Source organism: Solanum stenotomum, chromosome 2 (assembly GCF_019186545.1).
Source record: "Solanum stenotomum isolate F172 chromosome 2, ASM1918654v1, whole genome shotgun sequence".
Taxonomy (NCBI): Eukaryota; Viridiplantae; Streptophyta; class Magnoliopsida; order Solanales; family Solanaceae; genus Solanum; species Solanum stenotomum.
Genome location: NC_064283.1, coordinates 27196570 through 27210024, shown reverse-complemented (window position 1 = coordinate 27210024; position 13455 = coordinate 27196570). Strand labels below are relative to the sequence as shown.

The following is a 13455-nucleotide window of genomic DNA, read 5'->3' as shown; positions in this document are numbered from 1 at the left end:
GTCAAATAAGGAGATTAGGATTTGATTTATTGACTGATGTAGGACATTTAGTTCCTTCATCAAAATGTTTTTTAAATCCATTTTCGGCAAATCCTTAATTTCAATTTTCAATGTAACATATATATGACCACAAAATTCAATGACATATTAATACATTCTACTTATCTTTAATTTAAGATCATAAGATTTAAAGTCTTCTTTACTTTATTAAATTATATCAAGACAAAATCATAAAAACAAATTAAAATAAAGTGAGTGATAATTAAAAGATTCAGAAAATGACATCCTCAAATTTGACGAAATACTAAATGATTTTTAACTAATTTTAATTCATTAAAGACAAGAAGTTTGACTTAAGGCAAAAAGTGTATAATTGATAGAGAGTTGTAACAAAATTTAATTATTGGGATCAATTTTATTCACCATTTATTAATATTTTTTTGGTATAGAAATGAAGGAAAAGGTGACAAAATTAAGGCAATTGAACCACATCAGAGGGGATGTTAGCAAGCTACACTTGCTTGATGAACAGTTTGGATCTCTCCTCGTTCTCACTTCTTCCTTTGTTTAATTTATTGTTCTCTCTAATTATATTTTGTTTAATGTTACTTACAAAAAATTAATTTTAAAAGTAACAAACGATAAAAATGAAATGAAGAGAGAATTAAGAGCTCTATTTTGAAAAGAGTACTTTGAGAAAGAAAAAATTATTACAGAAAAATGAATAAAATACTTATTCAAATTAAAAGTTCTTATTAAAATGAAAATTTAAAAATTAATATGGGTGACAACTTATTACTTTTGACTGATTTTGATTCATAGACACTTAGCTTATAAGTGCTTTGACTACTAATTACAAATATATAGATAAATTAATTTGGCGAGTCTATAAACTTAAAAATCATATACATATTATTATTATTATTATCATTATTATTATTATTATTATTATAATAATAATAATAATAATAATAATAATAATAATAGTACTTTGTATTTTATGCTTATATAATATAATAAAGAAAAGAGATTAGAAAGTCAACCAAAGCATAATTAACAAAATCTTTTCTAACTAGGAAAAAATATAGACGAGCAACTAATTCTTTGGTATAGTGTTCATTAGCTTTAATTCTTTAGTATAATGTTCATTAGCTTTAATTCTTTAGTATAGTGTTCATTAACCTACAAGTGTTGCAACAACAATAACAAGATCAAGTTGATGAGTGTAATCCTAAAAGTAGAGTCGCGGAAGAATAAGATGTATGTAACCTTACTCTTATTTTTGTAGTGTATAGAAGTTGTTTCTGATTTATAATCGGCAATCCTCCTCCATTATCTTATCTTGAGATTGGCAATGTGAACAAGCTCACTTGAACGGAGTTATACAAGCGTTACACAATTTTAATTTATCAAAATATTAAATATTACCTAGTACCTCATGCTTGATTTCTTTTGTATCAAGTAAAATTGACTCTCACTAATGAATTAAACTCTTTCATGATGGTTGCCTTTGGATGTTTGTTGCTGGTGCCTGAATTTCTACAGGATTGAGGTGAGAAGAACTTAATGTGATCTCTCTTATTGTCAAGTTTAAAATTGAATTATAAGTCATTTTTCTCTTTTCAATCTATCCTTTCTATTATAGCTAGTTATTATTATTAGAGCCAATGAGGAAAGTTGATAAAGTCATTTTAACTTGAAATTCTTTAATGCAGAATTGGAGCTACAAATCAAGAAGAGCACATTGGAATTGCAGATTGTGGATGCTAACATAAGGTTATTTGATTTAGTATCACAAGTGTTTTCATTTTTAGTTCTTCTTAATTGTAATATCTTGGCTGAATATATCCACTTTACCTTCAACATTCATTTAGACATTTAGATTATACTCCCTCCGTTTAAAAAAGAATGACTTCCTTTTCTTTTTAGTCTGTTTCAAAAGAATGATGTCTTTCTTTCTTTGATAACATTTTAATTTCAGCTTTCCACGTGACATGTTTAAGGCCACAAGATTAAAAGACTATTTTGTACATTTGACATAACTTTAATTTAGGACCACAAGATTCAAAAGTCTTCTTTATTTTCTTAAATTTCGTGTCAAGTCAAACATGTTTCAGCAGGGATTACGAACCAGGACCAGATCAAGAGTCTTCTCTTCATCAACTTTCTTGGTGTGAGAGGAACTTTCATCTATCTCTCCAAAAAATCAAGGCTAGTAAAGTTTGTTCTTTCCTCCAATAATTTTTTCTAAATTTATCATTTAAGAAAATAATTATTTTTTAGAAACTATGTAAGATCCTAATTAATATCAAATGAATTTTGATAGGATGGAATTGGAGAAACAAGGAAACATGGATGTTCAATTTGCTTCCCAACAAACAACTCTCCCAACAGTTTGATACTAATAGTTGGATTAATCCATACAGGTCATTAATTTTTTTCACATGATATTTTTCTACGAAGAATTCCCTCTCCTTTTTTCGTTTAGTTTTATTATTTCGTTATTATTACAGTTCAAGTATCCAAGAGAGCATATATCAAGATCGGATGGACAAAGGAAAGAGAGTAGCAAACAATTTTAGAAATTATATGTCACGCCCCGAGCTAATCCCGAGATGTGGACACGGGACCTAGGACCACAAGTGATCCCAAGCTAACCCTGCTGGCTTGATCATGAGCATACTAAAGATAATAAACTGATGCGGAAGCTAAATCGTAAATAAAAATGAAAAGATGGAGAATACCCATATACTATAACTGAGATAAATGATAATTGATGAGTTTAATCCAAAGAAGATATTAACTCGATACTAAGCTGAATCTAACTACGTCTGAAATAAGCCTCTAAACAGACTAGATATGTTGGGACATGCCCCAACTAGGTCTAGCAAAATTGAAACTAAAGACAAAAACCGATAAAGATAAACATGTCACTAGTCCTCGAAGAATGAGGACTCACCACAGATGCTGCTGAACTGAAGATTGGGAACCGACCTAAGCTTGATCCGAATGCTGAGAACCTGAACCTACATCACGAGATGATGTAGTGCACGTATGCGTCAGTACCTGGAAGGTACTACGCATGCAGGATAAAGTAAAGCTGAAATAACATATAACTGAACAAAGCAATAAAGCAATGAAATAATCTAAACATGATATAGATGATGAATACTGAGTTAACTGAATACAATGACCAAATTTATAACATGCTGAAACCGAATACTGATTGTACTGTAAATGAGGTCAATGCAGCAGAATGTGAGTGAACTGTGGGATCTACTAATAACCAACAATAAAACCACATGAGCGAAATGTGGAGTCCGATGTATACGCCCCATCGAGAGGATCCAATATACCCTGCCAGAGGTATAGAGGCATGCTGGCGTGATCACTGAAATGATGCCCATAGAGGGGACTTACAGCCTACGTGGCTAGTAGTTCTGGGACTATTTGGGTACGCTGAACCCTATACCAACTCGTTATTATGCTACTCCCAATGAATTAAGTGATTAACACATTATGACTGAATTTTTGTAATATTGGTTAGCTCAAAACTGAACATGCAAAATTGAGAATGCAATAATTAATCTGATAATGATGCATTCATAAACTGAGGCATGTATAACTGAATACTGAAATATCTGACCTAGCACGTGTAATTCAAGAACCAAAGAAATACATAGCTAGGGTTCTGAAATTCATGCAATAAACTGAGTAATAACGTGATAATCTGATTTGGAACATTTAAATAACTAATTAATGATGATCTGTTGAAATTCTAGAAACCCTAGGTATGTTCATAATCATGGAATCAAGAATCTGACTAAATTCTAGGGACCTAATGGGTGAAAGGAACCCACTAGTAAAATCCCACATACTTGGTTACGAATTCCACGAAGAAATCTTTTGATTTCGGGGCTGGAACTGAAGGAAACATGCTGCGTTCTTGAAATAGGGTTCTTGACCTCTTTTCTCCTCTTACGCTCTAACTTTTCTAAGTTTTGATTAATGATTTGACTTAGATAAGTTCTAGTTATGTTTCTAGGATTAAACTGACTAAAACCTCATGATTTACGATCTAAACAACGTATCTTAGGGGTCCAATGAAATAGGAAAAGACCAAAAGACCCTGACTTAACTGCTGTCGGAGTGACCAATGGATTGGACCTTCGGGCCGTAGATTGGGGTCGTCCATCAACTCTGCGTGACACGGCTTCACTAAAACAAGCATAACCTGTTACTTGAAGGTCGGATTTTAGCAAACTCGGTGGCGTTGGAAAGAGGATTCAATTATCTATCATATCATAGGTCATGGGACACTTAATTCCTTTTGTGATAAGAGTTATGACCATCTGAAGTTGAGCAAATCAATAATTTTCATCTAACTGGTTGCTGACCCTCACTTACGGTTAGACCTACGGACCGTGGATCGAACGACGGTCCATGATGGTCGACCGTAGTTTGTGTTAGAGGCTAGGTAAAAGAGTCTTGATCCACGGACACAGACCATGGACCGTGGTCTGACCTACGGACCGTGGGTCTATCCGTGGGTCGAGACTTAGCTGATTTTATGAGCTGGGTTAGGGAGGGGTTGCAGTGGTGAACCACGGACCACCAGCACGGGCCATGGTCTGACCTATGGTTCGTGGATGGAAACCGTGGTTTGCACCTGCAACTTCTCAAAATCTACATTTTTGGTCTGTTTCAGATATGGGGCGTTACATTATCTCCCCCTTGGGACGATTCGTCCTCGAATGAAGACTAAACTAGCTGAAATTGAGGGAGAGGGATGCAATCCCTACCACTAAACACTGAGAACTAAATTTCTGACTGAACTGAGTTCCAAGAACATGTAAATACGCTGAAAATGCAAGTACAAACTGAAGGAACATGATTCTAAGACTGAATTTACGAATGAATGACTGAAAAACTAAAGAGGAACTAATACCTCAAGCTGGAGTGAAATTAGAAGGAAAGAGGTGAGGATACTTTCCTTTCATGGCAACTTCTGCTTCCCAAGTGACTCCTTCTACGGACCGGCTCCTCCACCAAACCTTGACTGAAGCGACTTCCTTGGTTCTCAACCTTCTAACTTGATGATCAAGAATCTCAACTGGTACATCCTCATAAGAAAGGCTATCTTTTACATCCACACTCTCTAATGGCACTACAGATGCTGGATCACCCACACTTCTTCAAAAGTGAAATGTGAAAGACTGGATGCACTGCTGCCAAATCTGCTGGCAACTCTAACTCATAAGCCACTCTACCAATCCTTTTCAAAATCCGGTAAGGGCCTACATATCTCAGATTGAGCTTTCTTTTCTTGCCAAATCTCATCACCCCCTTCATAGGTGACACTTTCAGGAAAACCCAATCATCAACTTGGAACTCTAGTTCCCTTCTTCTCACATCTGCATAAGACTTCTAGCGACTCTGAGCAGTCTTAAGTCTATCTCTAATGAGTTGCACTTTCTCCATAGCATCAAGGATTGAATCTGGTCCTATCAAGGTTGTTTCACCTACTTCAAACCAACCAACTGAAAATCTACATCTACACCCATACAATGCCTCATAAGGGGCCATCTGAATGCTAGAATGGTAACTAGTATTGTAGGCGAACTCAGTAAGAGGAAGGTGATCGTCCCAACTACCCTTGAAGTCGATCACACAACCTCTCAACATGTCCTCTAAGGTCTGAATGGTATGCTTTGCCTGACCATCCGTCTGTGGATGAAATGTTGTGCTAAGAGTAACCTGAGTACTAAGACCTTTCTGAAATGACTTCCAGAAATGAGAGGTAAACTGAGTACCTCTATCTGAGATGATAGACGAAGGAACCCCATGCAACCTCACAATCTCATTAATGTAAAGCTTGGCGTAATCCTCCGTCGAGTCTGTAGTCTTGACCGCCAAAAAGCGAGAAGACTTAGTAACCCTATCAACAATCACCCAAATGGAGTCATCCTGTATGCGAGTAAGTGGTAAACCTGTGATGAAGTCTATGTTGATCACTTCCCACTTCCAAGTAGGAATGTCAATCTCTTGAGTCATGCCTCCTGGTTTCTGATATTCTACTTAGACTTGCTGGCAATTGGGGCACTTAGCCACAAAGTCTGCTATATCTCTTTTCATGCCATTCCACCAATAGACTTCCTGCAGATTGTGGTACATCTTAGTGGCGCCTGGATTGATAGAATATNGCTGGCAATTGGGGCACTTAGCCACAAAGTCTGCTATATCTCTTTTCATACCATTCCACCAATAGACTTCCTGCAGATCGTGGTACATCTTAGTGGCGCCTGGATTGATAGAATATCTGGAGTTATGGGCCTCTGCAAGGATATGTTGTCTCAACTCTCCCACATTAGGAATACATAATCGACCCTGGTAGCGAAGTACACCATCCCCCCTTGGGAGAAAACCTCCACTCCCTGATTATGGACTGCACCCTTAAGTTCAAGCAAGATTGGATCACTGTCTTGCTTTTCCTTAACCTTTACTACCAAAGAACATTTTGCCCCATTCTGAACCGTTACACCACCATCTGATATGCTCATAAAGCGAATTCCTAGGCGAGCAAGTCTATGAACATCCTTTGCTAGCTCTTTTATTTCTTCCCCAACATGTGCTACACTACCCATAGATAATCTGTTAAGAGTATCTGCTACTACATTCGCCTTACTCGGATAGTAATGCACACTTATATCATAATCTTTGAGGAACTCAAGTTACCTTCTCTGGCAAAGATTCAACTCTTTCTGGGTGAATACATACTAGAGGCTCTTATGGTTTGTGAACACAACTACATGAACACCATACAAGTAGTGTCTCCAAATCTTGAGTGCAAACACCAATACTGCAAGCTCGAGGTCATGAGTCGAATTATTCTTATCATGTACCTTAAGTTGTCTAGAAGCATAAGCTATAACCTTACCTTGCTACATTATTACACAACCTAGGCCGACCTTGGATTCATCACAATAGATCACATAACCATCTGAACCCTCTGGTAGAGTGAAGACAGGAGTTGTAGTCAACCTAGTTTTCAGTTCTGCGAAGCTTTTCTCATAATCATCTGACCACCGAAACTTGACCATCTTCTGAGTCAACCTAGTCAATGGTGAGACTATGGATGAAAATCCTTCCATGAATCATCTGTAATAGCCCACTAGACCTAAGAAACTTCTAATATCTGTAGCAGAGGTAGGTCTAGGCCATTGTTTCACTGCTTCTATCTTTTCGGAATCTACTTGAATTCCTTCACTAGGCACAATATTCCCAATGAAAGGAACTGATTGTAACCAAAACTCGCACTTGTTAAATTTTGCAAATAGCTGGCGATCTTTGAGAGTTTGCAGAACAACTCTCAAATGACTCGCATGTTCTTCCTCATTCCTAGAGAAAATGAGGATATCATCAATAAAGACGATAACGAACAAGTCTAAGTACTGCTTGAACACTCTGTTTATCAAATCCATGAAAGCTGCAGGAGCATTGGTTAGTCCAAATGACATAACTACAAATTTGTAATGACCATACCGAGTTCTGATGGCTGTATTCGGAATGTCACTATCTCTGACTCTAAGCTGATGATAACCTGATCTGAGGTCTATCTTTGAGAAATGACTAGCACCCTAAAGTTGGTCGAACAATTCATCAATCATGGGGATGGGATACTTATTCTTGATTGTGACTTTGTTCAACTGCCTATAGTCAATGCACATTCTGAGAGAACTATCTTTCTTCTTTATGAACAACACTGGTGCACCCCATGGCGAAATACTAGGTCTGATGAACCCTTTATCTAAAAGGTCTTTCAGCTGCTCTTTCAATTCCTTAAGCTCAGCTGGAGTCATTCTGTAAGAAGGAATAGATATAGGCTGGGTATCTGGAAGGAGATCAATCCCAACGTCGATTTGCCTTTCGGGAGGAACTCCGGGAAGATCATCTGGAAACTCATTGACTACAAGGACTGACTCAAAAGGTGAGGATTCGAAACAAAAATCCTTAACTCGAACCAGATGATAGAGAAAACCCTTAGAGATAATCTTTCTGCCCTTAAGGTAAGAAATGAATCGACCCATAGGCGCTAAGCTACTACCCTTCCATTCTAGGATTGGTTCGTCTGGAAGATGAAAACGAGCAATCCTAGTTCTACAATCAACTGAGGCATAACAGGAATGTAACCAATCCATGCCTAGAATGACATCAAAGTGTACCATTTCTAACTATACAAGATCTGCTGAGTTAATTTTCTGAGAGACTTTGATAGGACAATTTTTGTATACCCGTCTAGCTATAACTGGGTCATCGACTGGAGTAGAGACTGAGAAGAGTTCTGAAAGAGTTTGTGGGCTAACACTGAATTGGACTGCTATGTAAGGAGTTCCAAAATACAAAGTAATCCCTAGATCAAACAATGCATAAACATCAAGATCAAAGACTCGTAACATACCAGTGACTACATCAGGAGAATTTTCCTGATCTTGACGAGCCTGAAGAGCATAGAGCTTGTTTTAGCATTGTCCGCCACCTGTAACAGATGAGTTACCCTGCTGAGTCGGGCGACCTGCTGGTGCTGCTGAAGTTGTAGACTGAGCTCTACCATTATTTCCTCTTTGACCCTGTCTAGAAGGACAATACTTCAATCTATGACCAGACTGACCACACCCAAAACATCATTCCTTACTTACAAGGCACTCGCCCTAATGGTTCTTAGTACATTTCAGGCAAGTTGGGTAGGTTTTGGTGCCTGAAACACTACCTTGAGACTTAGAGCCTGACGCCCTACCTTTCTGATCATTACAGAACCTGGGGGATGGAACACTAGCTGATGAATGTGCTGGAGTCGAAGACTTCTACTGAAACTGTGAGCAATTTCCACCACCCGATTTCTGTTGGGAATACTTGTAGTTACCTGTTCTTGCTTTCTTAGTCTCCTTAGCCTGTTCCCTAAGCTTATCACCCTCAACCTGCTGAGCAGGAGTCATGAGCCTAGAGATGTTCATGTCTCCCAACAACATAACATTCCTACACTTTGTTTTCACTAAGTCTGACACTCCATACAAAAACTTATTCATTTGAGCCCTGGAATCAGCAACCATGTGAGGAGCATACCTGGAGGGTTAGTTAAACTTGAGCCCATACTCTTGGCCAGTCATGTTACTCCGCCTTAAGTTAATCCTGGACCCTTACTTCTCTTAACTCTATGGGGAAAAACCTGTCTAGAAAGGTTTCGCTGAAACAATCCCAAGTAATAGGAGTTGCATTTGTACCCCTGTTCTCCTTCCACTGAGCATACCAAATATGAGCCACATCCTTAAGTTGGTAAGATGCTAACTCAACCCGATCATTCCCAATTACCTGCATCACTTCAAAGATCTTCTTGATCTCACCAAGAAATTTTGGGGATCCTCACCAGTCTGCGATCCTAAGAACTCAGGAGAATTCATCCTAACAAATTCACGGACCCTTGCTGCTGCTGATCCACCATTTGCATTCACAGGAGCTTGAACCCGCTGATTGTTCTGGTTAGCGACACTCTGAGCCAACATCTGAATGACATTCCTGAATCCAGCATTTGAGACTTCCTGATCTGGAACGGGAGGAGCTGCGTTTGTGTTCCTAGCATTCATATTCCTGGCGTTAGGTCTACGAAAAGGCATGATCACTGAAATGTAGAACATCGAGTTAGAATAGAATTTAGATCATACCTTACGGATGATAAGAGTAACAAGAAAATGAAGATTTCCTAAAATACTTTGTAGCCTCCCCCTCATTAGATGTAGTGCGCACTACACATCCATGAAAAGGACTCTACCTAATGCGGCTTTTCAAACATCCTATGAAACTTAAACTTAATGCTCTGATACCAAGTTTGTCATTCCCCGAACTACCCCCGAGACGCGAACACGGGACCTAGGACAACAAGTGATCCCAAGCTAACCCTATTGGCCTAATCATGAGCATACTAAAGAAAATGAATTAATGTGGAAGCTAAATCATAAATAAAAATGAAAAGATGGGGAATACTCATATACTATAACTGAGATAAATGATAACTGATGAGTTTAATACAAAGAAGATATTAACTCAATACTAAGCTGAATCTATGTCTGAAATAAGCTTTTAAACTGACTAGAAATGTTAGGACATGCCCCAACTAAGTCTAGCAAAATTGAAACTAAAGACTAAAAGTGATAAATATAAACATGTCAATAGTCCTCAAAGAATGAGGACTCACCGCTGATGCTGCTGTCTGAAGATCAGGAAATGACCTAAGCGTGATGTAGATGCTGAGAACCTGAACATACATCACGATAAGATGTAGCACACGTATGCATCAGTAATTGAAAGGTACTAAGCATGCATGATAAAGTAAAGCTGAAACAACATATAACTGGGCAAAGCAATAAAGCAATGAAATAATCTGAAAAAGATATAGATGCTGAATATTGAGTTAACTGAATGCAATGACCAAATTTATAACATGTTGAAACTGAATACTGACTGTACTGTAAATGAGGTCAACGCAATAGAATCTGAGAGAACTGTGGAAGCTACTAATAATCGACAATAAAACCACATGAGCTAAATGTGGAGTCTGATGTATACGCCCCATCGAGAGGACCCAATATACCCTGCTAGAGGTATAGAGGCATGCTGGCGTGATCACTGAAATGATGCCCATAGAGGGGACTTACAACTTCTGGGACTATTTGGGTACGCTGAACCCTAGTCCAACTCGGTATTATTCCACTCCCAATGAATTAAGTGATTAACACATTATGATTGAATTTCTGTAATACTGGATAGCTCAAAATTGTACATGCAAAACTGAGAATGGAACAATTAATCTAATAATGATGCATTCATAAACTGATATATGTATAACTGAATACTGAAATATCTGACCTAGCATGTGTAATTCAAGAACTAAAGAAATACATAGCTAGGGTTCTGAAATTCATGCAATAAACTGAGTAATAACATGATAATTTTATTTGAAACATTTAAATAATTAATTCATGATGATTTGTTGAAATTCTAGAAACCCTAGGTCTTTTCATAATTATGGAACCAAGATTCTGACTGAATTCTAGGGACCTAATGGGCAAAAGGAACACACTAGTGAAATTCCTCATACCTAGTGACGAATTCCACGGAGAAATCATTCGATTTTGGGGCTGGAACTGAAGGAAACTTGCTGCGTTCTTGAACTAGGGTTCTTGACATCTTTTCTCCTCTTATGCTCTAATTTTTCTAAGTTTTGATTAATGATTTGACTTAGATAAGTTCTAGTTATGATTTTAGACTTAAACGGACTAAAACCTCATGGTTTAGGGTCTAAACGACGTATATTAGGGGTCCAACGAAATAGGAAAAGACCAAAAGACCCCTGACTTAACTGCTATTGGACTGACCGACAGATTGGACCTATGAGTTGTGGTTCAATCTACGGTCCATAGATTGGGGTCGTCGATGAACTCTGCCTGACACGACTTCAATAAAACAAGCATACCTTTTTACTCATAGGACGGATTTTAGCAAACTCGGTGGCGTTGGAAAGAGGATTCAATTATCTATCATATCATACATCATGGGACACATAATTACTTTTGTGCTAAGATTCATGACCATCTGAATTTGACCCAATCAACACTTTTCATCTAACTGGCTCCTGACCCTCACTTATGGTCAGACCTACGGACTGTGGATCGAAGGATGATACGTGCTAGTCGACCGTAGTTCATGTCAGAGGCTGGGTAAAGGAGTATTGATCCACAGACATAGATCACAGACCGTGGTCTGACCTACGGACTGTGGATCTGTCCGTGGGTCGAGACTTAGCCGATTTTCTGAGCTGGGTTAGGGAGGGGTTGCAGAGGTGAACCACGGACCACCAGCACGAGCCATATTCTGACCTACGATTCGTGGATGGCAACTTCTCAAAATCTGCATTTTTGGTCTGTTTCGGATATGGGGTGTTACATTATACTTATACCCCTTCATTTGCAAGTTCTTCACAGTCTAGAAATATACCATTTTCTCAAATTCAAGACCCGTCACCTTATATCCCAATGCAGGTAACACTATTTTTAATGTGTAGTAACTAGGATCTTCTTAAAAAAAATGAGATATTTTTTAATTTTTTTATACAATTAATTTAATTTGCACAATAGAGCTAACAACAAAACATGGTGATAGATGTCCAGCATAATTCGACACAAACATTTGAAAAATCACAGGTACATTAATATTCTTTTGTTAAATCTGAACCCCCACCCCAGTCCCATCCTCTGTACTAAACTAGTTAAGTCATATATTTTGTAGGCACAAATAACTTTCGGTGAAAGTAGTGACAACTCTATTATGAACTTCTGGCAAAATAATGTTAATGGATTTAACAATTTCATGGAGGTTAGTTCAAATGGGAATGACAACTTTCATAATAACAACACCAACAATCACATCAATCAAAAAAATGATCACTCTTCAGTTCAAAGCGATGCAATAACTCCTAATGTTAATGGATTAAACTATTCCATGGAGGTTAGTTCAAATATCTGTTCATATTATTATTGAGTAATTAATTTTATTTGTTTGTTTATAAATAAATTTTATTATATTATTCACAAAAATACTCACTTTAAATGTTTTATCACAATGATCAAGAGAATACCATGGGAAACAATGAATATCATGTTGAAAACACACTTGAGAATGATGCATGGGAATGGGATGATGTTTTCCTCAATGAATTTTTAAATGGGGAAGAATTCAGAAATTTGGATTGATCAATCAATGACAATTAATCTCTTTTTAATTGTCTAGTTTATTTATCTTTGGTCCATTTAATCATAGACTCTTGATATTTTAGTTTCTTTATGTTGTATGTTGGCAACATCATATGTATTACTACTTCATATTATCAATAAGTTGCCATTTAAATGGTCAAAATCCAATCATCACATTCAAGGTTGGATCTCTTTTTAGTGATTTTTGACTCTAGGCAACAATTTACTTGTTAGATTAACAGTAGGGATGAGTTACCATTATCACATTTTAGGCCAAGTACAAAGTCCCGTTAACAGAACCATATTATGTGAAAAGAATTTATAATTATTCGATCAATACATGACATTGATAAATGGTTATGGATGAATTTAATTGTATTTTTAATCCTATGGAAAATAGAGCAAGTCATTCCTTGACCGCAAGATACAGTGAACTTAATGAAATAGGTTTTGTTGGGTCTATAATGTGGCGCAACTATAAAATGCTTGAATGGACAATAGGTAAGGTTCTTATCAATCAAAATATACTGCAAAAAATCCTTGATACTTTTGTTCAACATTGGAAGTCGAATTCCAGGTCTGGGCCTATTTAAGATGGTGACTTTTAAGAAAAGTTCTGAAAAATACTATCAGGATCCGATCTGATCCCTCGTGT

General features: G+C 37.2%; 1 pseudogene; it reads left to right on the top strand.

Annotated features, from left to right (window-relative positions):
• Positions 1-2312: 2312 nt before the first annotated feature.
• LOC125855863 (uncharacterized) lies at positions 2313-13094 on the top strand (annotated as a pseudogene).
• Positions 13095-13455: the final 361 nt, after the last annotated feature.